Genomic DNA, 23,018 nt, shown 5'->3' on the forward strand with positions numbered 1-23,018 from the left:
ACTAAAATGTTAGCTTTTAATCATTATTCAAAACTTCCTCACACAATCTGCAATCGATTATTCATACATTAGCTTCTCTTTCTCAAGATGTTCTACGCATATGATGTTTAACTTTACACACTCAAATGCAACACACCTCACACACATCCTCCCATCATATACAAAATGAATAAATATAACAGCACCTCCTCTCTTAATCAGTGGGAACTTCTTACTGTTAACAGTTAAGAAGTTGCAGCTAACAAACTAATGAGACTTTTGTTCAATAAAACACTGTAAAATTATACATATTCAATGGCATTTAAGGAGTTTCTAAAACCAATCAAAGAAGGATTTTGAAAACTGTTGTAAAGCTAATCCATACGACAGTGATGCTACTAAGGCTAGATTGAAACACAAAATATCCACTATCACCATATCAAATAAATCGCTCACAACTCTTTTTTTGTGTGATCAGTTGATGAGCATTGAAGAAAATCCCAATCTTCAGTGAATGAATATATACAGAGTTTTGTGATTGCAGCCAGCACTGACGAAAAGCCCAACCTTAAGTTTAGTGTCCCTAACACAGAAAATATGATATTTGCTTCAACAACCCTGTTAATTGCTTCAGAATTTTATTTATGCCTCATGCTCACAAATCTGATATTGTCATTCCATAGAGTATCCCACAAGAATAATCAGTATCAGGCAAAGTAACGTGAATTGGAATCGGCACGGCCGAATCGAATCGTGAATCGGGGGTGAATCGCTGGTGAATCGGTGATGAATCGGCAAATTTGAAAAAACCCTTTAAATATAAAGATTTTAACAATTTAAGACTTATTTCATGCACCCTTTATTGAATATAACTTAAAAACACTATAACGTCATCAAATAGAATCTAACATACATAAACATGAAACATAAAATCCATCACATATGTAACTATGTTATCATTATGTACTAAAATGTAAATTGTATGCTAGCTGAAATAAATAAAAATCAAATGATCATAATGATTCAAATCATAGAATCAGTAAGATGAAATCGTGAAGATCTATAAGACATCAAATCATAAATGTATGTATAAATCTAAGATGAAGATCCATGAAAGTTTGAAACATATGTCTATCAGTGATTCAGTATCACTATCAATATCTATACAGTGTAAACAAAATATAAAAACAAGGCTCCAGCTCAAGCCTCATCATCATCCTCTAGCTCTGCTGCAGCCTCAACCTTAGCCTCTGAGTATCCAGTTTGCCTATGAGAAAGGTGTGTAAGGTAGGTCCTAGAGGACCGCCGAGCCATGTCCCCTGCATGGGCAATGGGCTCATGAATAAGGGCCTGCGTCTGTGCATGCGCGTGTGTGTCTACCAATGCCTGAACGTGCTCTAGCTGCCTCCTCTGCCCTGGCCACAGCCTCAGCCTCTACATCCACCTGGTCAACCCACACGTGGTCTTCCTCAGTAAAGACTGCGTCCACGGTCTCTGTGATCCACTCTGATTCTGGATCAATCTCCTCCAGAATGATCGGAGAGGAGTTAGCGCCCAAAATCTGTCTGATCCTAAGACGAAGGTTGTAATGAACAAAGACAAGATCATTCAACCTCTGCACTATCAACCTATTTCTCCTCTTCGACTGGATGTGCTCGAACATGGACCAACTGCGCTCACATCCAGAAGCGTTGCTCGGCTGACTCAGAATGTGGATGACAATTTTTTGAAGTTTAGAATCTAGATTCATGAACATTGAATATTTTATTTAATTTTTACCTAGCTGTAGTGTTGTCTGAGCATTTATGGCCATCCTGCCAGAGAAAAGTGGCCCCTCCTTATTGTTGAACTGGTCTAGCTCAACAATTGCAGCAACGCTATTTTCATCGCTACTCAATCTCTGAATCACTGTGTATAAGCCAGTGAGAACCTCCGCATCCGCCTTGAACTCAAGACGGAAACGAAATGCCAGATTCAGATAGTAAGCTGCTATGTGGATGGGTTGATGGAGCTGATTCTGCCATCTCCTATCAATGATGTCCCAAATAGGGCCATACCTCTCCTGCACTCCTGCATATTGGGCTCTGATGGCCTCCTTGGCCCTATCCATGCCCTCATAAATGTAGCCCATAGAGGGCTTCTCCCCATCGGCAGTTTGTAGCAAAGCTACAAGGGGCTCAGTGACCTACATATAAAGTAAAACAAAAAATTTGAGTCAAAACTTAAATATAAAATAATATAACTTAAAGTAAAAGCAAAATACTAAATGTTAAATTGCAATCAATTTACCTTAAGGATTTCTCTAGCGGGTTTCCAAAAACCATCCTCATCAAATATGCAATCCGCCACATCTAACCCTACAGTGGTCATAGCATAGGAAGAGCAAATCCACTCCTGCCCAACAAACATGCTCCTCAATCCATCCCTTGATGTCAACAAGGACTGCAAGGTGATGAAATTCGAGGCAAACCTTGTGATACCTGGGCGAGCTAACTCCTTGCCTTTTGTGTACTTCCTCATTGTGCTAAGGACAAATGCATGATTATAAATGAATTTGCATATGTTTTTTGCCCTTTCCACACATGACTTGACAAACTCAAGTTTGCCAATTTCCTCCAACATGAGGTCAATGCAGTGTGCCGCACAAGGGGACCAAAATATGGTGGGATGCCTCTCCATCAAAAGTTTACCTACAACAATTCTAAGTCAATTAGAAACTCAAATTTCAAAATTCAAATAAATTTATTTTCAAAACTTGCAAAGTTAAAAGTTTACCTGTTGCAACATAATTTGCTGCATTATCCGTCACCACCTGGATCACATTTTGTTCCCCCACCTCTGCTATAACTTCCTCAATAGCCTCATATAAATATGTGGCATTTTTCACATGTGCAAAAGCATCAATGGATTTTATGAACATGATATATCCTACAAGTAACAAAACAACGAATTATAATATTAAATGGATCATTAACGAATTAGCATTCAACAAATCAAAATTTACAATGTATGTAGGAAAGTAGAATGATCAATCACCTCCACAAGATACAAGAAAATTGAGGAGTGTTCTATTCCTCCTATCGGTCCAACCATCAGTCATGATGGTGCAACCCTTTGCAATCCATTCCTTTCGATTCTCCTCGAGGTCAACCCTCATGTCCTCTACCATCTCATCCAGGAGGTATCCGCTCAACTCAGCCTTAGTTGGGGCTTTAAACCCCGGACCACAAATAGCAACCGCATCTATCATATTCTACCAATAAGGAGTCTTGTCACAAATAAAAGTTTAGATGTCAAAGACTCAAATTATAAAACAAGTAGATATAATTAAAGTTTTACTTTTACTTTTAATTTTAACTTTAAAGAAAACAAAGAAAAAAGAATCAATTACCTAGCTGCAATAAATGGAATGTTGCAAAAGTACAAAAATTTGCATATCTCCTTTCTGGAAGCATCGTGAATCTCCTTGTTCAAACCCATGCCCTCAAGCGTGGGTTGGGAACCAGGAGTAGTGCGGGGCACAAAGTAACTATCCATTCTGTTTTTCCGCACTCTAGGCTGCAATAGGTTGGTGTGAGACTCTGTCTCAGTATGTGACCGACTAGCACTAGCACCAGCATGAGCAGAAGAACTAGGATAAAAAGGAGGCCTAGAAGAACCCTTTCCAACACAACCTACGGATGCGGAAGCTGATGCAGATGTGGATGCGGTTGCAGATGCGGGAACATGGGAGCCAATACCCCTTAACCCTTCAACTTGCATTTTCCTATTTGCTTTGTCTTTTTCAATTTTTTCTAATGCCATTAAGCAAGTGCGTTTTGCCTCAGGAGTTTGGTGAGTGCAAACTGTAACATTGTGTCCAGGTATAGCAGCAATGTGGAATTTCAATCTATAAATACCCCCGGAAGTTATTTTTTCTTTACAAAACATGCATTTTGTTTGATATTTGGTTCTTCCAGGAAACTCTTCATTATATTTCCAACATTTATCTTTTTTACCCATTGGAATTTGCGAAAAATGAGAGCAAAGGCTGCTGCAATAAAAAATTTTATGTAAAATATCAAAGGTTGAAGTTAATAAAAATTAGAAAACAACAAACCCTAGCTTGCAACTTAGTAAAAATAAAGAACATTCAAGATTTACACTAAAATTCTTGAAAACTATAGAAATTTAACAAAAAACGCATAATACACTAAAAATTTAACAAAAAATGCATAATACACTAACATGCAAGAAAAAATAAACACTTACCTCTTACAAATGAGTTGAGGAGTGTTGATATTGGCTCCTTAATGCTCCCAAAGCAATTGATGGGCTCCTCAAATGGCTTGCTGATCTCTTTGGTGCTCCTCCTTCTTGCCGGTTGGAAACCTATGGCTTTTCTTTTCTCTTCTCTCTCACTTTTCCTCTCTTCTACTCATGCTTAACAAATAGAAGGCCCTTTAAGGTTATAACAAAGAGAATAGGTGAAAAACAAAGTAAAAAAAAAAAAGTGATTTTTTAAAAAATTTCAACTTCCCTTTTTACATGCCGCAGGCGATTCATACCCGATTTTTTAAGGCGATTTTGGCGATTTTTACATGAATCGCCTGAATCGGCGATTCATGGCCCAGAAATCGGCGATACCGATTCACAATGCAAAAAAATCGCACAGCATGAATCTGGTCACGGAATCACCAATTCAGGCGATTTTTGGGCGATTCTCATTACTATGGTATCAGGACACAATAACCCAAGGTCAAAATATCCCAGGGTCATAATAACCTAAGTTGTTGGTTCGGATGCAGGTATTGATTCGGGTTAGAAATTCGTTCAATTTTTTTGGCGTTGGGTTTGTAAGTTTTCTGCAAATACTGATATATTACCTTCAACCTTGCTGGGAATGGTCCTTAGATATTCTGGATATTCTGGACAGAATATTAATTGTTCTTGGAGAATGGTGTATAATTCTGGAAATTGATTTTAATTCTAATATAAAATCCCTCAAGGTAGTAATGCTAGAAGAGCAGATTTGTTTGTGTTTTATGCGTGTCTTCTATCCACATACTTGGCTCTCCTTTATAGTAAACCCAAGGGGCATGTCCTTAGAAAGGACATGACCCTTTCTAGGTCAGCCCTTTCTAAAACATATTTAATTTATCCAAATCAGCATCCTTGAGAGATGTCTAATAGTTAGTTAAACTAACTATATTCAAGCAATTTAAGACATTAGGAATATGTTCCCAAATGGAACACTAATCTGCAAGACAAAGTAAATGTCTTCTAAAGGCTAATTCATTAAATGCATTACCAGATCTATACTATCTGAAGAAGAAGATCATTATATTATCAGAGTTACTCATAGAATTAACAGGGTTCGGATTCGTTTTGGGTCCAGTCATACAAGAATATATATATATAGATGCAACAGAAAACAAGTTCATACACCACTATGCTAATATAAAGAAACATAGAAAAATACACCAGCATGTCAATGTTTCAGTTCAAAAACAATAATGTCGACATTAATAATAAACCATCATTGATCAAATATCATCACAAACCATCAAGCAAATCATCACCGTTCTTCTATTGCAAATATGTAGCACAAAAAGTAACTCAATAAGCCCATTTAAGGCAAAGGTTGTGATTGTTACCATATTGCAAGCATCACAAATCAATTAACATACTCGATGATTCAAAGAACGCAGCTTTGAATCATAGTGGATGAAGCCAAGAAAGCAGGCTTTGGATCCAAAATTATCCAGATTTTGTTTAATCCATAATTTACTATACATGTTAAGCTATATGCATGAATTGTGGTGTATTACGTAGTAATACATATATTCCATAATAGATGCATGGCACTTTTATACATCCTGATTCCTCTTCTAAAGTAGCATTTAATTCAAATTAAATATGATTAGTGAATTGGATCTAATCATGTGCTAAGTCTACTTTGGCCAAAAAAAACTTTTTGAAAAAGTAAACATAGGGTGTTTTTCAACCAAATTCTCTCAAAATTCTCCGAAATTCAGTTTGAGTTCCGCTTCTGGAAACGAAAGTCATCTGAATTCTGCCTAGGTTCCTCTAAGAGAATTCCCAGTGAAATTTGGCCTTTGCGGCAGACTTTTGACAGAGTTTGACAAGGACCAGACTTTTGAGAGAATTGAACCAGGAATTCCCAGGTCTAGGAGAGAATCTGGTAACTCCCAAACCAAAATAACCCATAAAATAAATATCTCAGCAATAATTAATATGTTGGTCACAAGGGTAGTAAATATAGAGTAATATCATTACTATTTGTATGTAATGTATAGTAATATCATTAATAGCATTTTACTACAGTATACGATCAATGCCTTTCTATTTGTTGTTGTATACAGTTGAAGCTTGTGCTATAATTGGTTTTGTATATCATCAAACATATCTGCTAGAAATGCATGATACAACTATTATAAAATGAGCAGCATATTAATTATTATAATATCTTTGATCACCTCCACTGTATAATCTTCATCATTACTCCTTTGCTTTTAAGGCAGTTTCATTCTAACCGATGTCATAAGGAAGTGAGAGTGGTGGTGGGATAGATGATTATAAGAAATTGAAAAGAATTATCAGATGAAAGGCATCCATGCACATGTAGGTGAAATGGGTGTATTTGTAAAGAATATTTATGTCTAATAAATTATTAATTAATTTAGTCTAGAGATAGTTCATTCTAAATCATCTAGTGACTTTACTCTCATTATTACAATGGAATTGTTTTAAATTGCTTATTCTTAAAAATTCTATATGTGCATGCTTTACTATGTATTCTCCAGGAGGATTGACCTAGTAACGATGGCAATTTGACCTTGCAAGGTTTTTGAGGTTCCCAATAGATTGATCAGTGCCTCCATACTCATAGCCATTACAAGTGCAAGCTTTTAGTAAGAAGATTTATTGACCAAAAAACATGCATTGTTAGGGCAAGTTTGGCAAATTTGAAGATACCTTGATTGGCAGATTATCGAGAAGAGGCAACAGATGATCACCCAAGCTTCCAATCACAATGTGGAATTGCTATTCGGCTATTCAAGATGATCTTCTTAAAACCAATAATATTGTTGAAGGACGGCACAAAGGATTTAGCGAATTGCTTCAAGTAGCTCACAGCCCAATCAGGAAATCCATCAAAGCTATGAAACAAGAATTTGGTCCCCAAGAAAATAAAATAGATAAATATATGGCTGGATACACAAGGCAACCAAGCAAGAAAACAAATACTATGAACTCAAGGAAAGACCAAAAAGGTTGGTTGATAATTATGACAACCATAAAATTTAAGATTATTTAAGAGGTGTCGCTCCTAATTTGGTGCTCAAATCGACAATTTGAATGATAGATTTTGGCAACATACATGTAATTTGTAAATTTTGTTTTCCTTCCACTATATTCTTACAAGAATATTTTGTATATGGGGTATTATGACCCCAGGATATTTGGTCCTTGGGTTATTGTGACTGGGCTATTGTATTAGGGGTATTTTGATTGATAATTGTGTCCTACAGCCTACAAAGTTTGTTGATAGAAACGAAAGCTTGCATGAATGGCACACAGAAATGCCACCATTGTGCCACCATTGCTGCTCTGACAAAAAGAATATGAATCAATTATTCAAACCATATTGACTTTCTTTTCAGTGCTGGATTTCTTTGTACTGAGAAAGGATAGTTAGTGCTTCTCTCGTCTATTGTTGTTTCCCTATTTTTTGCTTTCTTTTTTGTTCTATCTCAAATGTTTTTTGGTGCTCCTGTTGGGTTGCTTCTTTCTGCACTGTTGTATCGTTCAGTCCCTTGGACCCTTGTTGGTCTCTTGTTGGACATTAATATCATTATCTTATCTTATCATTAATAATGATTCATGATAAGAAACGTATGTATACATCACCAAACATTCTATCATTTCAAAGCTGAATTCTTACATGGTATCTGAATGTTTGATTTATTTTGACATCAATGACAAGTGTAACAATCTCCAACTTTCATTGATGTCATAAATCAGTATCCAAAATAATCAACATAGACCTACAACACAACAACCTCTGAGATGTAAGTATAGCTGCAAATCATCTAAATTTCAAGTCTGAAACATAATTTTGAAAAATCTTAATCAATTTACACTGAAATCATAATCTGAACATTGAAATCATTCTTTGAAACAGATCATCAACAATCAGCACGGCCTTGTGTATAATCTGAAAATTCTACCCATTTGATATCAATGAAAAAGGGTAAGGGATAACAAATTCAACATTGCAATGCTCCCCATAAGATGCATGTGTGCCCATAGAACTAAGTCGGAAAAGCCAAAACCACAAGCTTATGATAAAGAATTTTAAAAATTTCCCTAGGAAGTGGTTTGGTAAATATATCGGCCTCTTGATCCTTCATACCCACATACTCAAACTTGACCTCATGATCTGTAACCCTTTCTCTTGAAAGATGGCACGTTACAGATATATGCATTGCGTGTGAATTAAGAACTATAATCTTAGAAATACTTATGGTTCTGGTATTATAACAAAAAATTGAAACAGGTTGATCATAAATCCCCATCAAATTAAAGAGTTTGTCTAATCCATAAAACTTAAGTACAACATGAAACCGCAACATCATACTCAGCCTCAACAGTAGACAATGCCATTGACTTTTGTTTCTTTCTTGGTCATGAAACCAACTTATCTCCCAAAAGGAAAGCACCACCACAAGTGTTATGCCTATCATCAATACAACCTGCCCAATCTAGAACTGTATAAGATGTCAGAGAAAAATCATTAGTCCATGGATACCAAAAACCATAATTTACTACGCTCTTTAGGTACCTAAATATTCTCTTTACTACATTCACATGAGAGACTTTATGATAAAACTGAAAATGAGCAGGCATACAAACTGCTTGCATAATGTTGGGTCTTGATGCAGTATGAGATATCAAACTGTCTATCATAGACCTATATACTATTTGATTTGTATCAGGTGGTTCATCATGTTAACTTACAATATTATAGGTTTACAATCCTCCTTTTGGAATTTTCTAAGCATTTATTTTGCATATTTTGTTTAAGATAAAAATATACATATATCCAACCAAGAGATTTGCAATCCAAGGAAAAAATGCGAGTTCTCCAATTGTGGACATCTCAAACTTTATTTTCATTTGGTTAACAAAATCTTAGCAAATATCATTATTGCTACCGAAAACAATATTATCAACATAAATGCAACCACAAAAACATGACCATCTATAAACTTGAAATATAGATTGCTTCTTGCATTACCTTTGTTAAACCCTTGTCGAAGAAGATAATGATTAAGCTTGGAATACCAAGCCCTAGGAGCCTGTTCTAAGCCACCCAAAGCCTTCTTCAACCTACAAACACACCCTTCTTCACCTGGACACTCAAAACCTTCAAACTACTCTCTATATACTTCCTCTAAATTCCCATTCAAAAAAGATGATTTGACATCCATCTGCCACAAATTGAATTTCTCATAAACTAAAAAGGATAGAAACATTCTTACAGCTTCCAAGTGAGCTACAGGGACAAAGGTATCTTCAATATAAATACCCTCAACATGTGCATACCCTTTGCAAAGGAGCCTAGCTTTATTTCTATCAATTTTTTCTATCTTCATTAAACTCATTCCCAAATACCCACTTAATACAATCACATTTTTATAACATCTAAGAACTAACTCCCATCTTTTGTTTTTCTTTCTCAGACTTATCTCCTCTTTGATAAGTAGGAGATTTTCCACAACAAATGAAATTATAATATTGCTATCAAAACTCAACTTTGTAGTTTTTGAGACAAGCTCATCCACCCATGTTTCATGAGTATTGGTTCATGGTTCACAAAAAACCATCACTCATGAGAATGATTGGAATACTTAACACTCATTGCATCTAGGTGATGCTTATAAGGTGAAGCACAGTGACTTCCCGGAGGTCACCCATCCCAATACTACTCCAACTTTATAATGAATGGTTCATAAGGCACAACACTTGCTTAAGGATTTTTATAAAAGTGTGGTTAAGCGAGCTCATGCTAGAGTAGTACTAGGATAGGTGACCTCTTGGAAAGTCTCACTAATTCACCTCTGCAAGGATTGCCTAGATGCAATGAGTGCTAACTATTCCATTCATTCTCATGAGACATGGGTTCTTTTGAACCACTACTCATGAAACATGGCTCAATGAGTAAGACTCCAAAACTACACGATTGAATCTTGATAGCAATATCACGATTATCTCTTCCTTCACTATCTTAATCAGATTTCCATCTTTATTAGCTTCATTATAGGACTTAGGTTCAATTTCAAATAGTAAAGGAAGATATACCTCTTCATTGTGCTGTTGTCAACTTTTGTTCATGTCTAAACTCAGCCATCCTTGTGACGTATGAATTGTTGCTCAGGATAATTATTTTTCACATAATTTCAGGGGAGACTTGTCATCAACAGATTCAACAGTCATTTCAACATCTTTCTCAAAACCTATTTCAAAATCATGTTGAAGATCATTGAATTTAGAATCTTAACGACATTTTAGATTCTTCTTCAACAATAGTACCTTTCGAGTTATCTTCCTGCACAACCTCATCAACTTTTACATTGATATTTTCAATAACCCTTTTCAGTCTATTGTTATGACAGTCATAAGCCTTGTTATGACTAACCAACTGCACGTGGGATCAAAACTGCCCAAGTTATCTTCATCCCTTTTAATGAAACACCTACAACTGAAAAAATGAAATACTCAATAGAAGCATGTCTGACATTCCATAGCTCATGAGGAGTTTTCTTACTGTTGGGCATCAATTGTACTCTGTTAAGAGTGTAGACCGCCTTGTAAATAGCCTCTACCCAAAATCTGTCAGATACTTTGGCTTCATTGAGCAGAGATCATTCCACTTCTTTAACTTCTCAATTATTTCTTGAAAGTACAACATTTTGCTGTGGTGTCCTTGCTATAGAAAAATGCTTTTTGATGCCACATTTCCCACAATATGTAATATCTATTGTTAATTCTAACCTCAAGTTGCAGATTAATACTTCAAGGAATGTTATCGAACAGTTTGCACACAATGTCTGATCTTACTAATCTTAGCTCTTGTTCAGCCTTATTTTGAGTTTGTACGTTGCAATGGTGTTATTTGAATACTTCTAATGATGCAAAATTGATTGGCAATGTAACATAGATAATATACTAACTATTTTGACCCAACACATACCCGTAAGTGACTGTAAATAACTTGTACAGCTAGTTGGCATATTGTCAAACACTTTCCATGCATCCAAATTAAACCCACACCGCCTTGATCCCAAGATAGTCTAAGCTCACTTCCACCTGTCATGCAGAGATAAGAACATATGGAAGCATCTTCTACAGAACATCTCTCACTGTCCTCTACTAAACCCTCATGGATGTGATAATTTACCCAACCATCATACCTACTGACACCACAAACACCCTATAACCATGTCTCTATATGAAATCTCTGCGATACAGAAATAGAAAACCCGGTTGGATACATAACAACACGATGGATAATTGATTATTGTCTCTAAAGGTAATTTCCTACTAACAATAGAGTCACGTACTTGCAACCTCCAGTTCCATCCTCTAAAAGTGGAAGCTCTCCATCCCACAATGGATGGTATAACCCTTAGCCACTCCATGTCAACACATCATCAAGCCCTTTGTGTGTAGACCAAAGGAGAAGCGATGAGAACTACTTACTACACAGTCAAATATAATGCACCATCCTCTGTCAATGGTTGACTGTCGTAGACCTAGGAAATGCTCTCCTCACCACATCTGCTATCCCCATCACTATAATAAGTAGATGACTCCTATAAATCAGACCTAGGTGATCCATGAATTAAAAATCCTTGCACAAAAATTGAAATGGCATCTACAAAATGATCAAAAGATTTATTAGCAATTGTTGATACAAAAATTTCAACAAGCTAAAACCTTCATTAGTTTCATATGGGACCCTTACCTCATAGGAAAGTCCGTCAACATGATCATTCTAGAACTATACTTCATAAAGTGGTTTAACATACAATATCCCAACATTTATGTTAAAAAGTGTATTATCAAAAAATGGAAGTTACTTTCACCATTTTGTTTAGGCCCATCGCCCTCTTCTTCTAACACTTCTTCATCTTCAAAAGGACTGAAGTACTTTTCCCCCACAACTGCCTTAGAAATTTCAACTTTATCATCAGCAAGTAAATCTTTTAAGGTCTTATTTGCAAAATTTGACTTGCCCACATTACAAAATTTATTTCAAGCCCAAATCTTGAGTGTCAATGTTATGGTACACCATACATCCAACATCTTCATGACGAATGGGTGCTATCTCATGAGTAAGCTAGACATTGTAATAACTCCAACCGATTATAATTTTGTGAAACACCAAATCCTTCTCAAATTCAATTGTTTGACATTTTGTCAAACACTTTGCAAGAAAGCTCTGATACCAATGTAATAACCCTTGCCCAAATTGACTCATTTTACCTCAAAGAATATTGTCAAACACTTGTATGCTACCTTTCTCTTTTCTGATTTTTATGTGTTTCAGATTGTTTGATATAGTTTGAATGATGCTAAGAAATTCAAAATATTCGCAAATGATATTACAATACCTCTTACAATGAACTAACATGCAAGTGCATTTTTTTTTAGTATTTTCAATGCATATACATGGAAACTAGATATAGAATGCATACCTACAGCCAACTGACATTTTGCCAAACAATTGGCATACAACTATTATGCTGATCATATATGCTATTAGATGGACATTTTGTCAAACAAATGGTATGCAACATATATCTCCTTTACTGAATTCATTCCCATGTACAATGTTGCTATGAATTTGCCAAGACAAATGGGCTTACAATAATGACTACAACAATGTCAAATCTGATTTTGAGTTATCACTTACAACAGCAAAATTATATGCCTAAGATTACAATGCTAACTACTAATAGTTGCAAGAGGAACCTGATAATAGTGATGCCCAATCGATGGAGATGAAAGTTGCAATCAAAATCAAGCATAAATACTATAGCACGGCACTGTTCACGTGTACTGTAGCAACAAGGATAAAACGATTACTAATGGCTGCCAAAGATGAATCTCCAAGTTTGCACTCAATAGTCCTTCAGGTATTCTTCAAACCCTTCGGTTATTCCTTAACTTTAAGCACAAATAAAACTCCAGAATGAAGCTTTCCTGAATGCCAAATTCAGTGGATATTTCACCACCTCAAATGGTTGCAACACTGAAGAATTGACGCTCTCCAATGGTTGACTAAAATCAGAAACCCTTAGTTTCTTCTCCCAAGTTCATAATAAATACAATTGACAATAATCGGATGTCTAACAATGAATCCCTCACCTCTATTTATTCTTTTCCTTCACCCTTCTAGAAGGAAATTAAATATTATTTAATTGCACTCTCTAGAAGCTTCCCCCTTTCCAATAGAATTATTAGTTGTGCTTCTAGAAAATTAAATTAATTAAATATAAAGTCACCTTTAAATTTATTTATTTACTTTAATTTAATTTATTTCTCCTTATTTCTAAACTTAGCCTTCGGAGAATGAAAAGCTAAGAACTCCATTGAGGGTCTAAAAGATGGGGGACATTACAGACATTATAACAACAGTCAAACAAAAAATTAGGGGCTACATCATTCATATCAGTAGCGTCCTTGAGAGAATCAAAACTTCATTCTTTGCTACCTGTCCATTTCCATGTACTTGTTCAAGGGGTATCTTCATAGCAAAATTGAGAGTATCATGTGCCATAGTTCCTACCCCATGGCTACAAGGTAAATCTGCATGCATATAAACCTCTCTTGTGGCTACTTCTTTAATGCATCCATGTGTCAAATCAAGGTCTTCCTCAAGCTTCTTTACCTTGTTCTCTCTGCATTGGTGGTTTGGCCCTCGATATCTTTTGCAAGTGAAGCATAGACCTTGTCTTCTCATTTCATTCTTGGTCATGATGTGAGTTCTTGTACCCTAGCCATAGATTTTAGATGTAGAACCATCCTCATAAGGTGATTTAGTAGCTCTACCATACCTGCTCACATTGTGCTTATGACTAAAGTGTGTCCCTTTAGATGAAATTTTCTGCTCATACACCCTCCGAATATACTTTACCAACCCAATCTCTTCAAACCTCCAAGTGATAAACAAGTTCAGATAATCATGAACAGGGGATTGCCTTTCAAATTTATCTGGCAAACATTGATAGCCCTCAAAGAGTCAAAAAGCCTCCTATTCACATCTTTCCCTTCTCTTGATGGCATCCTAATCAATCTCTTCTCCGGACTTTCCTCTAATATTGTAGTAACTTATAGCTGAAAATGTATGGACGTTGGCCATTCAAAGGATGCAATGTGATCTCTCCAAATATTTAATTCAGCCCCCAACAAGATGGCAGGCAAACGCTCTTATACGACCTTAATATCCCTTGTTAGTTCTAAACTCAAGTTGCTCATTAAACCTTCAAGGAATATTATCAAACACTTTGCACACGATATCTAATCTTACTGATTTTATTTACTGTTCTCCTTTTTTTGAATTTGTATGCAGCAACTGGTATTATATGAATACTTCTACTGATGCAAGATTGATTTGCAATGTAAAAGAGATAATATGCAAACTGTTTTGACCCCACACATACCCATAAGTGACTGCAAATAAGTTAATAACTAGTGCAGCTAGTTGGCATACTCTCAAACACTTCTGATGCATCCAAGTTAACCAAACATGCACTTATGGCAACTGGGAATTACAACAAACACTTTACATACATGCTAAGAAGGCTGATATGAAAGTAAACACTGTTGTCATTTAAATTTGAGTTATAAGCATTCATAATTCTGATTACAACTGAAGTAATAATACACCTAATGCAGAACAAATGCAATGTGATGAACCTGGAGATGGATAGCAGCAGTACTAAATATTTTGATTCTCTGCGAAGCCCACACACAGCAACAAGTGTGACTCATAGTTCCCAATCTCATATAACTCTGACCCTTGATGGTACTATTCACAACTACTGTAGCCAAAACACTCTTCACGGCTACTCTAGCAAAAGCTCAAATCTTAATGTACAAATGATTAGCTCTTTAATACTCTGATCTCCAATGAAACCCTTATAAATTTCTGGACTTCTTCACCAAGAAAGCACAGACATGACCTCTGCATTATGCCCCTTGTATTTGTGCAATCGAAGAGAAGCTATGTTCTCCAAGACTAAATCTAGAAGAAACCCTAGCTTTCTTTTTCAAAGCCAATGCTTCTTCAAAATGGATAAATGTTGAAATAATTCCAGCATGAATGAAATGAAAACCAAATGCCCTTTTTATAGTGTTTAATTTGCATTTTATTCATCTCCTTTAATTTACTTCCATTTCATTTATTTTCCCTCCTTTTGGGTGCACAATAGTTAAATAGAAAGTATACTTCATTATTCACTTACAAAGTATGTTACCCCGAGTTGCCAGGATAGGGGGACGAGGAAACGGGTTTCTAAAACGTTTTTTTTTTTTTGGCTGAAATAGGGGATGGCAAGGGACGGCTATGTGTGTGTGTGTATATATATATACACATGAATTTCAGAATTACACAACATTGTCACATTCATTATAGCAACATAACTTAAAATTATCAATTTCATTCAACAAATCAGCATAGAACATAGCATCAAATTGAATCATCGTCTAAGAATTGGAACATAGGATGACATCAAATGAGAGAATCAATCTGCCATAGATGGACAATATGTTTAGACTTTAGAGCCCTTTCTTCTAGGTTTTGGAGGAAAACTGAACTTGTTTTGCCAAATCTTCCTAGACAGGTAGGAACATCTTGTTTGGGCAGTAATCAGCTATAACAATTTATTCTTGGGCAATTATTGTTGCTATGAGAGCATTATCAAAGCTGAAAACAATTTGAGTATTCCTCAACCTAGCAGCAATCAATTCTAGATCTACAATATGAATATCAAATATAAGTCTGATTTACAATCATTTCCAGGCCTAGTTTGTTGAACAAAAGTTGAAGTTTAAATTTTCAATGATAGTTGGATGCTAAGTTTCTAATGGCTTTCAAAAAAAAAAACTTTCAACATGTGTTATATTAACATATTTTATTATTTAACTGTAGGGCCTGTGAATGAGCAAATAATCACCATTTATTAATGTTTTTTTGAGTTAAATTTTATTTTGAAATTGGAAACTTCAAGTAGTCCCCGAGATGGATGGGAAACGCCTACGGAGTCCTCGGAACGGTCAACACAATCTAGAAACACATTGACCATTTCAAAGTTTCGAGGACAGGTTTTCAATTTTCTTGCTTGGGTGGGGACGACTTGGAAACATTTCCAGCCATCCCCAAGTCCCAAAAATGAGGATGGCTTCCGAAACTCAAGCCTTAGGGCAAGAAATGCGTTCTCAAGTAACATAGCTTACAACTCCCTTTTTAAATAAAGTCCACTTAATTTATCTGATATGCACATAAAAATTAATTATTATTAAAGTATAACTTCAATAATGATTATAACATTAGAATTTCATCATTAATAGCTATCTCTTACTTTTGTCCAAACTTGAGAGTTAACCAAAATACCCCCTGTGCATCATCTAATGTCTTGTCCCTTGTTGGGACTATCTAATGTAACTATCAAATTGCAATGCCTTAGGACTATTGTAATGTCCCCTTAAGTGACTACTAGGGGTTCTATCTATATTTTAGATTGTAATGGGCTCCTTTCTATATGACTTGATATGAATGGTATGTATTAAATGGGGTATGCCAGATATATTAATTCTTTATAACTTATTGATTGACTCTCAAGTCTGTTTTCAATCTGATTTAAATTTGATAAGGGGTGAATGATTCAATCAAATAGATTTGATAGTTGTAATCAAAATGATACTACCAAAAGTTTTATAACTTCTAATTATATACATCCAATGTATGATCATTGACTACTTAGACAAAGTTGGGAATCTTTGATGTGGATGACTTTATCCAACGATGTCATGCTTTTGAGAAAGGATAATATTCTTTCCATATTTATGTTATGTTTCTTTTGTATGTATGCTGACTGGAAGATAATACTCTAACAAGTGTTCCAGGACTCTGCGAGCCCAAGCAGACTTTGCGAGTTCAAGGCAGAGGCAGCCTTTCCGAGGCAAATGGCCTCTGGACTCTAACTCGGCCGAGTCCATGTGGACTCATTGAGTCCCGAGCCCAGGACTCTCCAAATTTTTTATTTATTTTTATTTCTTTTAATTTTTTAATTTTTTTTAATATTTTGTTTATAAGATAGAGATTTCTAGAAGATGTTTTTTTTCCAGTGTTTATTAATTCTGAAAATATGTTGTGGTATGTCAAGAATTTATTAAGAATTGAATCTTAAATCTTAAATCTTCAAATTAATATCTGAAAATCTTGAATATTTTAGGATATTTAATGTTTAAATCTTCAAATGGCATTAACTAGGTTATAGCAAATTACAAAGCCGAATAGCCCTACATCTCAAAATGAAGGATAGTTGCCCAAATTGAAGGCTCACTGCCAATATGGGTTACTATCTGGGTTTCATTATGAAGAAGTCACTTTCAACATTGTAGAGTTCACTAATGTTGTATAGATATTTTCAGATTTACACATATTTGTGTTAGAAGTCTATAATGATGTATATGAGTTTTTTAATATTTTTTAGACTTACGTGTTCATGAATGTTAGAACTCTCTAGTGTCTGTTGTTTACTATGCAACTTTGATATCCAATTTGAATGCAATGATAATTTAACTTAGGCGAAAACTCTAATACTTTCAAGATATAAGCTTATCAAATTTGAAAATATTTCATCATATTATTCAATTTAAAATGTTAAGAACAATTCAAAAGATGCGACTTATCTCGTTTTATGATAACAATTTTCCTCCTCTTGCATTGATTGTAGCTTTGCTTTGGATAACTAAACATACAAAGGTATAGAACCTTTTCCTTAATTCCTTTCTGGAAATTACAATATTCCTTAAGAATGTTCTCTTAGTTTCATCTCTCACTAAGAATGCTCTTGATCCAATCTTGACACTCATTTAGAATGTCCTAAATCTCGGCACTCAATAGAATTTCCTTGATTCTTGATACTCACTAAGAATGTCCTTGACCTCAACACTCACAAAGAATATCCTTGGCACTCACTAAGAAAGGCCTTGATCTTGGCACTCACCAAGAATGTCCTTAACACTCACTAAGAATGCCTTCACACACACTAGGAATGTCCTTGCTTCTTAATACTCACTAAAAATATTCTCGACAATCACTAAGAATGTCCTAGATCTTGGCACTCACTAAGAACACCTTGATTGAGTTTAAAAATTACTAAGAATGTCCTTGACACTCATTAAGAATGCCCTTCATTCTTGACAATCACTAAGAATGTCTTGGATCTTAGCAGTCATTAAGAACACCTGATCTATTGCTAGGTGTTTCCTCATTATGAGCTTCTTCTATCTTGTGTACTTGTCCTCTTTTGCCTTGATAATTATGTCTCAATGGTTCTTTACATTTGAAGCATAAAATCTTCTTCGTTAATTCATCTCTTTCTTGGCATTGAAGTTTTGTACTCCATTGTTCATTGCATACATACTTCCTTGAATCTTCATACCTTTGTTCTATCTTGGTTGAGAAGATCTTAGACCTTTCTTTTGAAGAATTTGATTCAATCTTTTTCAGCCTTGTGTACTGCTTCCCCAAAATTTGTGGTTCACAGGGTTTCACTATACTTCTAATTGAGTCCTTAATTCCTTCAACGAACAGATTGGTGTGTCTTATTTGGGATAGCTCAAGAACCATGACTGTAAGATTTTGAAAGTCATTAGCAAATTCCTCCACTATTCTATGCTACTTAAGTAGTGTAAGCTTCTAAAAATACCATTATGAATCTTGTTCATCAAACCCGTTGATGAGTTTGTGAGAGAATTCTTGGTATGAGGTTATATTTTGATGGCCCAAGAAGAGAAGCCCGCAGTGCCACCATTCATGTGCTATCCCTTCTAAATAGAGTATGGTGAATTGAAGCGCATCTTCTTCCATCATTGGACCATGGGTGAAGTAGGTGTATAATTTGTGCAATCAAGCTTGAGTCGTAACTTCCCTTGACCCGTCAAAGTTTGGAAGTATCATCTTGTTTATCTTATGTTTGAGATCCTTATTTGTATGTCTTTTGGTACTCTTAGGTGCTTCATGCTTTTGGCCTTTGCAAAATTTTGTACATGTTATGAGCTCCCTTATCTCTAGTTCAAGACTTGCATAGTCTCTAGCATTATCTACAACACTATTTTTAGGTTGATCTTCTTCTTCTCTTAGTGTTTCTTGCCTCAGTAAGAAGGGTGGTTTGGGAATTCTAGAGGTGGACAACTCATTATGTTCTGAATGGTTAGAATTTGCATCATTCCCATTGGTAGAGCTGTTCTTGAGCTCATTGATTGAATTTCCTATACTTTGCAGGGCTTGGAGGAGTGCCTGATTGGACTTTTCTAATCTTTCATTTTGGCTCATAAGAGTCCGATTATTTTGCTCCATAAAAGTTCTCAGCTCATTAGCCTTTCATTCATGGTTTTTTTCTTATATCTTTTTTGATACTTTTTCATAAATTACTATTCACATGATGGAAGGAGTACGCTCTAATACCACTATAATGTGCCCTATTGGGATTGTGTAATGTAACTATCAAATTGCAATGCCTTAGTACTGTTGTACTGTCTTCTTAAGTGATTGCTAAGGGTTTATCTACATTCTAGATTGTAATGGACTCCTTTCTATATGACTTGAAAGTTCATTCCTATATCTGATATGAATGGTAAGTATGTATTAAATGGGATATGCCAAATATATTAATTCTTTATACTATTACTCAACAATATAATGTTATTTTAGTTCCAATTAGTTTTGGGTAGTTGTTGACAGTTGGTATGCTTAACTAACCACTTGACACTATATATGTAATCACTTGCTACCCGAAGGTAGCATTCTCTCAGTTGAACACATTATATTTGGAAGTGAAGTTCATATTTTTCTACAATGTTCTTGTAAGCATTACTTTGTTCTAGATTTGTTTACGGTAATGTTATGGTACATTGTTTACTCTATGTAATCAAGTACTGCCTACAGGCGTGAATAGTATTTATATTGTAGCCACTTGAAAGCCTTTGATCATGTGTCCTTTTCCTCCATGTTAGCAAAAGGGCTGGCAATTGGACATTGCAAAACTATTATAAGCCCTATATAGATCCAAAGAAATCCAAGTGATAGAAGGTAGATTTAAATTTTAATGCAAACTCCAAAATGATCATCAACTAAAATCCAAGTCCAAGGGATGGATTATGCAATTCTAGAAGGTAATCAATTACCTAAGTTACTAGTTCGGGTTCCCTTCCAAGCTTGAAGTTCGAGAACTAGTTCACAAGTTCATCAAAATTTTGGAAAAGGGTTTGGGTCGTTAGTACAAAAACATGTGAAAATTATATATATATATATATATATACACACACACATACATATTTATGAAGCATGAGTTAAAATTAGAATGTAACATAGTAGCATAAACACATTTAAACAACAAAAACACCATAAACTTGTAATCATAGTGATCATACCATCATATAGTTCAAAATCAAAGATTCAAAACATTAAAAATAAATCATAGCGTCAACTTCAAGTATCATTGTTTCACGTTCATTGTTAAACTAATGGAATAAAAATCTATTAATATTCTAAGTTCTTCAATCTTCATCTTCTTCATATTCATCTTCTTCTTCTTCTTCTCTAGCATTAGTTAACTCAAAAAGAGAGCTAAAGCCACTGGCATCAAATTCTTCAAAAACTGACAATGACAATGACAATGAGAGGCCACCAAAAGCATTTCATAACAGCCTTTTATGGTTGTGGATGTCAAAAACTTATTAAATATAATTGCAAAAACAACACTTTATTACCGTCTGCAGGGCCTAGAAAGCACATGGTTCGAAGTTGGTTCGATTTTTTTGGCTTGGTTTGCCCGGGTTCGAACTTGGTTTGAACCAAATCAAACCAGTAGGCAAAAATTGGAACCCTGCCCGAACCGGACCCAAACTTTGAACTAGTTCGAACTTCTGCAGGTTTTGGAGGTCCAAGGACAAACCATGGTAACTTAGTCAATTACATATCAACCCTTCTCGAGACACAGAGTCAAAGAGCTACTACTACAAGAGAAGAAATTGGTAATGTCAGCATATCCCCAAAATGTATGTCATGAAAGGGTGTTAAAGACTCCTCAATGTTGAGAAGAAATTGAGACACAACCAAGTGTAATATGAGCTAGGGATTGAGGAAACTTAGTCTCGGCGGAATTCTGTGATAAGAAACATTATGGGAGTCAATAGTATCCAAAGAAGGCTAAATGCCTCTAAAACATATGATGAGTTGATATGATTAATCAATATGCATCTAGGACCACCAATAAAATTCTATACCTGAAACTAAAGAATCTGAGAAGGAAAAAAGGCAAGCAACTCTAATCAATGCACCAAAAGAAAGTGGCAAGAAAACCACCATAATATTTGTCTAGACAATAGTTTCTCCCATAGTTTGTAGACTCAAACTCAAGGAGTATTTGGCAAGCGCAAAATTTCCAACTCGGCAAGAAGGCAACAAAAACTTGGTGACTAAGAGGGTACTAAAACTTAAATTCTCTTGAAGGACCATATATCTTTTGCAAAATTCAACTAAAAACATAATAGTTATAGAATTGACACATCAAAAGGGAAAATGCATGGTTTATAGAAAAACCATGTGAAAAACACACTTCACCTAGTATTTTTCTTCTTTTGACATTTTTAGCCACTTTTTTTTTTATTTTAATAAAATCACAAGAGTCAAACTTGTGAGAACTTGCCTAGCATAAAAAATAATAGAGTAATTGGCAACTAGACATAAAAATATAAAATGCAACTTAGACTCAATCTCTTGACACTAAGGCAGGAAAACCTTTCACACTATTAACTTTTAACTTTCTGCTGCTACATGCAGTTGACTGAATGATATATTCATCCTTTATGCAATGGGCCATGAATACTTGTTTCTATAAGATTCCAGCTTACTCACAATATACTCCCATGCATGGTATGAAGAGTTGTGACATCCAATTTTTGCGGACATTAGAAAATTAAATGACAACTTCATAAAGTATTAATATGACTTATTTGGAGCTTAATGAAAATCAATGAATGTTAATTTTAAAAAAGGGGTTCTAAAAAGGGACAAAAGAAAGAAGACAAAGAGATGAGTAGGGGGAAACTAAAGAGCCAATACATTGGGTTTTAAAAGAAGAATGCTAGATTCTTTTCAGTGTCATTGGTATATGCTTGGTTATTATTTGTGTTGGAGAATGTCATAAAGCTTTGGCTTTCAACAAGTTTGACGACAGAAACTCTTGAGCTTGGAAGCAGTGGACAGAAACCCATTGTCAGTTGGAGATATCATTCAAGTGTCTCACATATACTTCAAATTCATATTTTTTATTTGCAATAATCTCTGTTGGACTGGAGTAAAATTACTGGACTGGATCTCAGGGTAATTTCGTCAAACTAGTCTCATGAAATCTAGTTTTGTACATTTAAATACTGAGTGTTGCTGTAGAAGTTACTAGCAAATATGATATACTAAAAAATTGCTAAAACAACAAGGAAATTGAATCCTTCCACGAGATTTCTAATTGGTATCCAACACACTAATATTGGAACAACTATGATAAATATGCCAATCCAAACAACTGTATGCTTAAATTCTGAGAACAGTATCTATGAACAATTTAACATTTAAGGATTAACAAGGATGTAACATATAGTCAAGGCTGAAGTGTGTCTTAATGGCGGACTGGTTCCTCCTCACTTCTTCCAATACTCCTGACCTAATTCCAAAAACG

At 35.1% G+C, this 23,018-nt stretch overlaps 1 protein-coding gene across 1 annotated transcript in view; it reads right to left on the minus strand.

The window, feature by feature from the left end:
• The window catches only part of LOC149552104 (P-loop containing nucleoside triphosphate hydrolases superfamily protein), a 228,117-nt gene that overhangs the window by 21,665 nt on the left and 183,434 nt on the right, over positions 1 to 23,018 (minus strand). The window lies entirely within an intron of this gene.

This window comes from Cupressus sempervirens, chromosome 6 (genome assembly GCF_028749045.1).
Source record: "Cupressus sempervirens isolate cs-2001-9-10 chromosome 6, ASM2874904v1, whole genome shotgun sequence".
Taxonomy (NCBI): Eukaryota; Viridiplantae; Streptophyta; class Pinopsida; order Cupressales; family Cupressaceae; genus Cupressus; species Cupressus sempervirens.